Source organism: Chaetodon trifascialis, chromosome 8, assembly GCF_039877785.1.
Source record: "Chaetodon trifascialis isolate fChaTrf1 chromosome 8, fChaTrf1.hap1, whole genome shotgun sequence".
Taxonomy (NCBI): Eukaryota; Metazoa; Chordata; class Actinopteri; order Chaetodontiformes; family Chaetodontidae; genus Chaetodon; species Chaetodon trifascialis.
In genome coordinates, this window is record NC_092063.1 from 12833330 (window position 1) to 12845505 (window position 12176).

Here is a 12176-nt window from a genome sequence, read left to right on the forward strand (position 1 = left end):
CCTGCCAACTGTTACAGCCCCACAGCTGCAGTCAGGCCTGTAGTTCATGGTTTACCAGCACAGAAAAGCCTTGATCAGCCCTTCTGCAATGCATCACAAGCCCCCATCATAGTGTCTGCCTTGACACTGGCAGCTGCAGCCCCCCTGGTGCAGTTGGCTCTGCCATAGTCAGAAAACAGCCCTCTGGCAGAGCCTGGGCATGATGTCACAATCATCCAGCCCCCTTGCAGAGATCATCTTGTCAAACTCAGCTGCGAGCCCGCCGGTTTTGGCCAGCAGGCTTCCATGTGGAGGACCCCTCGGAGCGTTGGCTTACCAGAGCTCTCCTGGCAGGGCTAGAATGCACATGTCTTTGTCTAACTGGTAACTCATTCTGCCTCGCCAAGGTGGGATTGGTTGGAGCTGTCAAGGTCAGAATAAGGTTTGTTTTAAAGTCACCATGGATTCCTTGGATCAAAAGACTTAATGTTGACATCACATCGGACAACAACATTTAAACTATTTCAGCTTCGTTCATCAGCATGTGTGCCGTGTTGTGTACTGGTTTTTACCCAAGTGGTGTAAACTTTGTTCTCTCTTATACCTGGAGCATCTGCTGTGTTATTGTTTCTCACATCACACATGCACACCTCTCTGTTCAGTCCACACGGCACAGCTGGCCGTCTACATGAGGTTGTGACGGCAAAGGCTGATCAGTTTACAGGGAAAGGCTCTATAACCCTCATTTGTTATCTGCTATGAAATGGACTAGAGCGGAATAATCCCAGTCATGTTAATGTGAATGTGTTTGGGTGTCTGTCCAGGTGTTATTGATGACAATACCACAATGACACAGACAGATTGCGTGTTGTGCTTTTGTCACCATTGTTTTTGTCTGACAACTGAATCAGAGGGACAGGTCATAAGAGGAAGCATGCTGGCAGCTGCTGTTTGTGTTCAAATTGTTATTTAGCTCCCTGAGTCTGCGTCAGTCTGTCTCAGTAAGACAGCACATTACCTTGTGACTTCATGAGCTGTCAGAAAGGATTACATCAAATTTCACATCGATTCAGAAATAGAAGAATTTTAGTCCATTTAAGAATGCCCTAAGTTGTGTTCCCTGGACTTCTTTGGTTAGTTTTGGAGAACTTGCATCCCTGGACCCAATATGAGGAGGTATGACACAACAATTTTAACTCGGTTGCACACACAGCATCATGTTTCACTGACCAACTCTAAGCACAGTGAAGAAAAACACATTATCTCATTGTAAACTAGGATTCTGGCTCTGTGTGTGTGTGTGTGTGTGTGTGTGTGTGTGTGTGTGTGTGTGTGTGTGTGTGTGTGTGTGTGTGTGTGTGTGTGTGTGTGTGAACCTGCAGAACCCATCCAACCAAACTAAAAGAAAAACTCCTCTGCTGGCCACAGCTTGACATCTCCATGGTAACCACAAAAATGCACCCCAGTCACCAGGAAATCAATTGCAACACAGTTCAGGTCCCTGTAGTGTTATTGTGTATCTGGTCATGGCCTCCAATTAGTGGTTGTACAGGTTTATATTGTGCTTTGTGCAAGGAGGCAAAACAAAAGGCATTTGTTGGCAGGGTAAAGAAAAGAAGATTGAGAGAGAGATGATGATGGACAGACAGGCAAACAAGACAGACAAAGATGAGCGGAGAATGGAGCCATTTTTTAAGATCAAATTGTGACTGAGGTGATTAAGTTATTAGAGTAAATGTTGCATCATGGTGTCTTTGTAATCTTTAAAGATGCTCTAGTCAAGGCTTCAGCCAATGTGAAATATTGTGAACAAGCAAACAATAGGTGTTCAACATATCCTTCCCTTGTGGAGATCGTAAAATTCAATCTTCAGATGTTTATCCAATGGCTGAATTGAGTAATCTGTGGAATATTTGCCAAATAAAATTAATTGTTTGTTCGGTAAAATGGCAAACAAAATGCCCGTCACAAATTCCCACAGCCCAAAGTGACATCTTCAGTTGGTTTAAACCCACCAACACTCCTAAACCCAAAGATATTCAGTTTACAATGTAAAAAATGTAAGTGGAAAAAACTGTGGTAGATGTTGAAGTCTTGATCTATGATCACAATTAATTTTCTGTTAATCAACTTCTCATTTTGGCACCTATGAATCATTTATATGGCCATGTTGAGTCTGTACTCGGCTGGTGTGTGGTGTCAGCTGCAGCGTCAAACTGATATGTCTTCACCACTAGAGGGCAGACGAGTGCTGTTGTTCCGTCTGTCTCTGCTGCTCTCCACCCTATCAACTTGAAGTAGCCCCATGCTGGATTACATTCCCTTATCTCATAATTTATTTCACATCCTCATGCATTATACATAAAGGCTCTGCCCCTGTCATACAAAGGTCACAGTACACTACCATATCTCATCTCGGCATTTAATAATACATAGGATTTCCCCACATGCATTATGCATCACAAACACACATGTTCTTTGTTTGGGTGGTGTAGTCCTCGTCTCTTTGTTCTGTTCAATTGGGAGGAAACGATCTTGAAATTTTAGAGTTTTGCTATAAACATATATGGGTGAGTAAGATTTGACTCATCATGGGCCTCGCTGTGACTCACCTGAGTTGTGCTATCGGAAAGAATCACATTCACTCACAAAGGTACGTTTACCGTGACTCTCCCGTGACCTGCCCGACACACAGACCCTGTACAGTCACACGCACACTGAGTCAGTACCCCTTATGTCAGTTATTCGTTTCCTGTCCTTTTCTAGCCGGGGCCTCTTCTCGTCTGATGAGTACCATTTACATCTGGAACCAGACCCCTCCCAGTATCCCCCCACACTCTCACTCACACACGGGAAACAGCGGGAAGGGGGATGAGGAGGTCATTCCTCTGAGTGTGTGTGAACGTTAACAGTAATCAGGTTTAATGTATGTTGTTGATTTACACTTTTGAAACTTTAGCATCTTTAGAGTACTTTTTTAATTTGAATGCTGAAGTCATTGACTGCAATGTTTCAATGCGAAACCAAAAATGATCAAATCTGCAGCTCTGCTGACATTTTTAGGTCTCTTTTAATTCATTGTTTTGATTTTATGGCCCATGGTGCAGTTGAGTCTCACCTCTCTCATCAACTCTGATTCCAGCAGCAGCATGCAGCTTTTTCCTACAGAAAAGCTCTTATAATGTTAGCTGCCACACGACAAGCCAAATAATGTTTGGAAAAAAAGCAGGTATAGAAAGTTGAACATCTGTCAAGCTTAAGACCCAGATGTTTTTCTGAGGAGTTTGTGGAAACCAAATAGTCATGCTCAGGGTAGACATGTGGGACTCCAGTGGAATGATCATGTTGTTTCACTCAATGACTGCTAGATGCCTATATCTGGACTTCTGCTTCTGCTGAGATGCATGTAAACTAACTAACTAACTAACGTAATGACTATGAGTGTGATTTTATGGCCAACCTGCACAAAGCATTCTGTCTGAGGCTCATCAGAGGCTTGGTTGTCGGTATTGTGATAGTGGTTGCCATTGTTGTCCTTCGAGTGGCGATAATGGGCTCAACATGCTCGTACACACGTGTCGACATTTGGATGAGCATGCAGCTTGTTTTCTGCCCTGCTGGGCGCAGACGCTTTTCTTTCTGGATGGAAGAGCTCCCGCCCACAGCAACCTCCCATTAGTAAACGCACAGTCTCCATGGATACGCTGCGAGACAAGCTGGTTCACTGCACTAAATGTCTGAATTATGAAAACGCTTGTTTGGAGTGGGACAAGCATACACACACACGCACACACACCAAGCTCCCTGATGCTTTTCAGAGTCTACTGGTTTCAGTGTTTTGATTTTGTACCGTCTGCTTTCTAGAAAAGCAGAAGTGAGCTGGTTGCTCTTAGCGTCAGTCCAACTCAGCACCAAGAACTGAAGCAGAAAGAGGAACGTTGTAATGGAGAAGTCATCTGTTTTGAACACAAAAGATGCCTCGAACAAGCTTTGATGTCACTTCAGCCTCTTGCCTGCCTCTAAATGTTTGGTGTTATTCAAACACTGGAGGTCTTTTCTGGCCATCAGCCGATGGATGGTTGAGCGCTTCTCATTAGGTGTAACTCCTCGACCTGTTATTGCTTTTAAGCCTGAGTGTGTGCGTGTGTGTGCGTGTGAGATTGGGTAGAGAGAGCAGTATTGTGTCTCTCAGGTCAAACTCAATCCTGTTGTACTCTTACCCCATCTACTGGCCAGAAACTAGAACTTCTCTCTCACACACGCACACACACACGCACACACACACACACACACACACACACACAAACACACACACACACGCACACACACACACACACACACACACACACACACACACACACACACACACACACACACACTCATTTCCATCGCACTATGTTGACTTAAATTAATTTCTTGGAGACTTATTCCAACCATAGCCCTAAACCTAACCCGACCCTAACCTTTAATCATGCTTTCAGCCTAAAATGTAATGACTTACATTGTGGGGACTCGTGTTTAGTCCCCTAAAAAGAAGGCAAGTCCCCACAATGTGACTGTGTAAACACATTTATGTCCCCACAACATGAGTAATACATGTCCACACGCACACACATGCAGAGAACCTAATGCAGCCTGACGCATCTGATTAATGAATTCCTCTTCCCACATCTGGGACTGATTTATGTTACAGGTGATGGATCCGCTCACTCACTCTCTCTTTCTCTCTCTCACACTCACTCACTCACTCACACACACACACACACACACACACACACACACACACACACACACACACACACACACTCACACACCTCCTCCTGATGTGATCCTCAGCGGACACACCCAGGGCTTCCCTCTTGCTAAGAGCCAGATCTTTACACTATGACTCATGTTGCGGTCCAGTTACAGACCCCCTTCCCAAAAAAAACAGAGGGGCTCCCCCTCCTACCCTAGACGCTACTCATAACACGGGCTGAGATCAGAATTGACTCTAATGAAATATGCTGGGGGAAAAGAAGCGGAAACTGCTCTTTTTTGCCTTTTTGAATATGAGATACAGATGGGAGACACACATATGGTCCATGTAATCTGGTGTACAGGTGATTAAATACTTTGGTGTGTGTTTGTGCCATCACAGCAGTGTTAATACCTCAAATGAGTTTAAGAGTTTAAAGGTGACATTTATTTACTTACAAAAGTAAAGCACTCTGGAGTGGCTTTGAGGACTGACTTCGGGATTCTGGGACATGAAACTGAGATTATATTAATTTCTTTCCTCACTGGAATATGTGGTCTAGATGTCTGATCACAACTGATTACTTTTAAGTAACTTCCATCTCTTCAAAGTCAGTTTTACCTTCACAATGATGTTGACCTATGAATTAGATCCTCCTCAGTTCAGTCTCATAATTCTTATGAGTTATGGATTAGTTTAGTCCAATTACTGCTATTTTGCAAACTGTGTTGGAGTGTTTTTTGTTTTTTTTGAGTCTGTGTTTCCCAGCAGCCATTGACTCCGCACCCTTTCCATATGTTATGGAAATCAATTGGCATACCCTGGAAAGCTGTGTTATGCACTAAATGTCAAGTCTGCATTCATTTTGGTCAAAGTCATGTCACTGCAGTGAGGGAACAGTGCAGTTTTCAGATTAATTTGGCCTGTGTTGCAAATTAATGACAGACTGTGAAGGATTACACAACTCGGGCAAGTTTCAAGAGCCCACCAGCTGTTTTTTATACCATGCAGACATGAATAGTTGCCTGAAAAGTATTAAAGACACATTAAAAAATCAAATTAATTACAACATCCATGAAATGAATGAAGTCCATGAAATGAAAGCAAATAAAAATACTGGAATGGTCCTTTAAAGATGAATATGTTGATTTCTCTGTCTGCCTGACAGTGTGCGTCAGAGACTATTCACATGAAAATTTGATGAGAGGCAGATTGAGGTGGGGTTCAGGAGGGCGATGAGCCGTGTGTTGTTCTTGTCATCCACTACCTGCTCCTCTCTGGGCCTCTCCGGCTCTGTGCGGCGTTCGTTTGGCTCTATCTGCTCAGTGCGGCGTATAATCAATTACTTTTCCTGTCATTATGGAGGGAACTTGACTGAATGGAGGAGTGCGCCCTTTCTTTGTTCTAGCACGTGTGGGCGAAACACTAGAGAGAACACCCATGGAGAACACACACACACACACACACACACACACACACACACACACACACAGCCAGAGTATATATAAATGAGTCATATTCGAGATTATTTTGTCATTCTTCATTATAATCTGCATGTAATTTGAGAGGCTTCTTGGTTTCATGTGGAGTTACACTGTAGGATGATTACATTTAGTTCATATCTAGTAGCTGAACTTGCATTTAATTATATTGTTTATCGGCCTGGCTATTTTTCTCAGGGATGATGTAACTGGCTCCAGCTGTAACACCGCTGACAAACAATAATGACATTAATCTGTTTGTCTGCTAAAGTGGCACAAATACACACCCACCCACACATGCTACTCATATGCACATATAGAGGCATACACACACAGATACACACAACACATTAAAAGATTTAACAGAGAGTAACATATGGGGCTGCAGGGGGATTTGCAGTCCTCAAAACCCCTTGACACCTCCTATTTCAGTGTGAACAGTGTCCTTATGTACCTTTTCTATTCTCTTCTCTTTGCTGAGCCACATAGTTTCATTATTAACCTCCTTAATTCATCATGACGCTACATCGTTTACTCCAAACAAACATGCAAAAGTGAATCAGATGTCCTCGTAATTGTCAGTTCATCTGTGGTGACTTTCACTGTTGCTAAAGAAAATATTTGCTCCACTTCTTTTGATCATTCTCTGTTCTGTGCGTGGCTGTCTGCTCTCTCTCTCTCTCTCTCTCTCTCTCTCTCTCTCTCTCTCTCTCTCTCTCTCTCTCTCTCTCTCTACTGCAGTCAGTCGTTACAGGAATGCTTGACTTATGTCAAGGATATGTTTAGTTTGACTACGGGCCATTTCATTATTGTGAAACATACCAATATTGAGCAACAAACACATGTTCTGGATCGGAGCTTGGGAACTTCACTCGCATCTCTTGCACATATTTCCCCACATCCTGCTTTGGAATGAAAGAAAAGTTTGGTAAAGTCAAGAAAGTTAATATTTTCTCTGCTGCCTTGCTATTCCTTGGACTTCCACAGCATATATCTCTTGCATACTCTCTCCCATGAAAGCTGCGTCATTCAGTTTCATCCAGCCAAACACCAAAACCACTGTCACGGCTACTGTTGCCTAGACGCCCCCCTTACTGAGGATTGATAAATCTCTATGGAGACGCTATGGCATAATCCCCACTAATCCCTGGCTTCCTCTTATGGCAGGATTGAAAAAGAATAAGAGAACTCAGGGACTTGGTCAGCAGACTGCAAGGACAAGGGGCCACGGATGGGGGTGTTATGGTGGCTATAGTGTGTGTGCGTGTGCTTGTGTGTGTGGTTGTGCGCGTGTGTGGAGGACCCCCACATAGTTCAGAGAGATGTGTTACCATGTCAACAATATGAGCGTGCAAAGGAAATAAATGGTGTGTGTGAGTGGACTCAGCTTCTTTACTCACAGAGGTTAAAATGTCACGACTTCTGCCAGATGACCAATTTCACCTCATTTCCTTTAAGGAAAAAGACCAATCCGGCTCTTCCTGGAGATGTTTACAGAATTGTCTTTATTGTCTTTTCTTATGATATAATCACACCTGACCTATAGAAGAGATAAAAAGAAGAAAATGACCTGAAAACAACAACTGATGGTGAATATGATGCTAAACCAACAAGCGCAGATATAGACCATATAGACTGACATCATTCAGTCAACAAACCTTTGCTTTTAAGACTTTGGAAAAAGGCTGCGTATGGATTTTGTTGGACTTTGAAGATTAAAGTAAAGAAATGTGGATAAACAAAAAAATTTATGTGAGGAATGCAAGAAAATATGATCCTACCAACTATTTTGCCGCTCTTTATGCACATTATAGAACAATCCACAGCAAAACAAAAGTAATAGCCTCAAGCTATAGTAAGTGCTTGTTTTGCCTGCAAAGGTTTGCGGTTTGTGATTCAAGTCTGGCCAGGAGCAGTGGTCTCAAATGTTTGTTGGGCATTGTTGAGAGAGTTGCATAATAGTGAATGGAAAGCCGGAGTCAAAACAATGAAGAGGAGCCAGACTGCGTGGTACTCAAACACCAGCTAAATACTGGCTAACAGTACTTTTTTGATTCTTGTCTGTCATACCAGCCAGATCAAACTCCTGCAAAATGAGTGGAAACCTTGAAGAGACTTTGCACAGACATTCATGGTTCCCAGAGGATGACTTGTTGATCCTCTCACATTTCTCTAGCACCGCATTCAGGTTCACATTTTTGGTTTTGAATTAAATGTCTCAACACATATTGGATTGATTTCACCAGTGAAAGACAGGCCTGCCAATGCATAGTCTACACTTATACATACACACCCACACACGCACTCCCACTAAAGCCAGGTTTATGCTAGAGGCAGTGCACAGACCAAAGATGATGACTCGACAAGTTGTCATGACACTTGGTCCTGCATCTCCAAACTTATATAACTAGGCAAACGCTGCACTTGTTGAACTTTTCATTTTGGGATGATGCATTTGAACGTAGACTGGCCCCAGGTTCACCAAATGAGACAGCCCAATGACCAATTTTGATGGAGGTTAACAACAGTGATTACAGTACAAAAATGCAATGTTTGGAACTACATTTGTGTTGCCAGGTAGCGCATGTAGCCATATTGGATAATGATATCTCCCGGTAATGCTCATTGACTTCTTGCTTATTTGCACAATATTTTGTTTGTACGTCCCCTGGAGTTTCAGAAAATACTGCACAACAATGTGTTGAAGATAAATGTCTCTGTGCATGCTCATAGCTTGCACTGCGCAATTCTACACAAGGCTTAATCTTTCGCTCACTCTTCATTTCCCTCCTCCACATCTATATAGTCTTCAGATACATGCTTAGTTCCTCTATAGGGGGTAAATGAAAGTGCATGGTTAAGGACAAGCTTTTCGTGGACTTCAGATGGAAGCCGTCTCAAATCTACGCTACACACACGCTCACACACACACACACATACAATATGCACTCCAGAGCTGAGTCTGGAGTGTTAACAGTGGGGTGTACCAGGGGTTTGTAATATGCATAAGAATTAACCTTTCTTCCCTCCTATTGACTCCCACCGTGTTATTCTCTTGAGTTGTTTCAACATTAGTCACACACTTTTCTTTTTGCCTCCCGCCATCATTCTCCCTTCCTGTTCTCCTCATTACTCCATCTCTTAATCTCATCGTCTCCTGCATGCACCACTGCTCCCAATAGTGAACATATCCTCATTATTTTCCCAGGAGACATAAGCTGAAGTCAAATTTTTGATTTGTTCAATACTTCCACTCTAAATTAAGATTGATAACACGGTAAACTTCATTCATTCTAAACATCAGCACGTTATCGTTGTTATTGTGAACATGACATTATCATTTAGCTCAAGCCTCAAACACCATCTAGCATGGGTGTTGATGCTTTGCCTTTCATCCATTCCAAGCTGAAAAATAAACTTTAACGCTATGTAGTTTTGGTACTGTTTTTGTTTTTTTTTATTGTTTTTATATTAAATAATGTCTTCAGTGTTAAAAGCACTTTTCTTGTTATTAAAAGAGGAGTTTGAGGAAATTATCAGGTTCATTCCTGAAGGTTGGTTCCCACAGTAAAAGACAGGCTGGCCCGCCACACACACACACACACACACACACACACACACACACACACACACACACACACACACACACACACACACACACACACACACACTAACCTTGCTCTCACTCTTCATTCCCCTCCTCTACATCTATGCACCCTTCAAAGTACATGCTTAGTTCCTCTATAGGGGGTAAATCAAAGTGCATGGTTAAGGACAAGCTTTTTGGGAACTTTGGATGGAAGCCGTCTCAAATCTACTCTACACACACACACTCACAAACACAAAATGCGCTCTAGAGCTGTGTCTGGGAGGGTTAACAGTGGGGTGTGACGGGGGTTTGTAATGCGCATTAGAATTAACCTTTCTTCCCTCCCATTGACTCCCACCGTGTTATTCTTTGGAGTTGTTTCGACATTAGTCACACACTTCTCTTTTTGCTCCCGCCATCATTCTCCCTTCCTGTTCTCCTCATTACTCCATCTCTTAATCTCATGATGTCCTGCATGCACCACTGCTCCCAATAGTGCAGGTATCCTCATTATTTTCCCTGGAGACATAACTGAACTGAACTGGCCACAGAAACCTGTTGAGCTATTCGAGCTCCCCGGTGCGTCGGCTGTTTTTCCTCTCTGTTTCTTGAAAGACAAACCTTCCCTGCTGTCAAGTTTGTGAGCATTTCCACCTCATATTGTCCTCAGCAGACTGGATCTTGAGCCGAGCATCCTCTTCAAGCAAGAGCCTAATTAGATGCTTTTGGTGGTCCCAACATGCGGGGTCCCTTAATTAAGCACAAGAGCCTTTTCAGACTGGGATGCACACTTTGATGTTGAACCCTGAGTTTGTTGCTGTGAGGTCATGTTTTCAGCATTTGAGTTTCTAAATCCTTGGACTGTTGTTAGCGAGCGACTAGACTGAGCATGCTGGCTGGTATACAATCTATGGTTTGACTCTTCCTCTGGGGAGGTGGCTGTTTGCCAGGAAACCTGACAGAGGAATGTGTGCGCGCGTGTGTGTTGACAGCTTCTTTTTACATATTCACCTATCAGAGGTCAGATTTTGAGATAGAGATAGAGATGCTGGTTCTTAACTCATTATACAAGTTGTATTTACTTTCAACAGTTTTGTACATCTGTGTGTGTGTGTGTGTGTGTGTGTGTGTGTGTGTGTGTGTGTGTGTGTGTGTGTGTGTGTGTGTGTGTGTGTGTGTGGAGGAAGCAAGTGTGAAAAGCGTGATAGCACGCAGGTTTGTGAGTGATGGCACAACAGAAAAGACATTCCTGGCTGAGAGGTAGAGAGGAAGATGTTAAGTTGATGAAGTAACAGAAGTTTCTGTGTGTGATCATGAAGAGGAGTGTTTCAGCCTGATATGCGTGTGTGAGGAAGCGTGTTTTATGTGTGTTTATGCACAGTTTATAGTTTAGCAAGTGTGGCATGTACATCTGTGTTTCTGTGTGTGTTCCTGGTCTGATAAGGGGGAAGAGCTTTCCCAGGTCGCTTGTCTCTTTCATCAGCAGAGGAGTGACAGGTTCCCAGGGTCGTATGGATGACCCTGCCTGTATACTGTCATTACACAGTTACATCACTACCTAATTATACTTGCCTACTGCACCAACACACACACACACACATACACACACAAACATGTACACTGAGAACAAGCACTGTGGCCTTAGATACTGAGTGAAAAGGAGGGTAGAAGTGAAAAAGAGGCACTCTTTGATGAGGAGAAGCAAATAAATAGAGGGGGAGACAGAGGACATGTCTGGACATGAGTCAGCGGTCAAAGCAGAAGCTGGCCAGACAGACGCAGTGCGCTGTCCAACAGCCCTTTCCAGAAACTCAGATGAGAGTTGACATAAATAAGAGCAAAAGCTCACTCAAGGAGGATTGCAAGTGTGTGTGTGTGTGTGTGTGTGTGTGTGTGTGTGTGTGTGTGTGTGTGTGTGTGTGTGTGTGTGTGTGAATGTGGGAGTGTTTGTGTGTACATGTGCCCATAGAAACTGTTTTCTCTTTATTAGTAACGCTAGGCAGCAACGATGGCAGCAGCTCCACACACCTGCAGTTCAGCATGCCAATGTGCCAATCAGACCCCCCAACACACACACACACACACACACACACACACACACACACACACACACACTGTGCGCCCACCTCGCCCTGCATGGTACGGGTGGGCAGTACCCTGAAGAATCCCATCTTTGTTCCCTCTGCGCTTAAAAAGAGTGTGTTAATGATCTCTCTCTCTCTCTCTCTCTCTCTCTCTCTCTTTGGGTGTGTTTTCCAATCTCTCTGTTTCTATCTCTTGTCTTTCTTTCTTTCCTCCACTCACACCAGTTTGTCTTCACTGAAAGGACAGTGTTAATTATCTCCATCTTCCCCCTCCTCTGTCTGTCTGCCTCTCTCTTTCTCACCCT

General features: G+C 43.4%; 1 protein-coding gene across 8 annotated transcripts in view; it reads left to right on the forward strand.

Annotated features, from left to right (window-relative positions):
- The window catches only part of nav1a (neuron navigator 1a), an 85013-nt gene that overhangs the window by 31828 nt on the left and 41009 nt on the right, over positions 1-12176 (forward strand). The gene's annotated exons all lie outside the window — the stretch shown is intronic.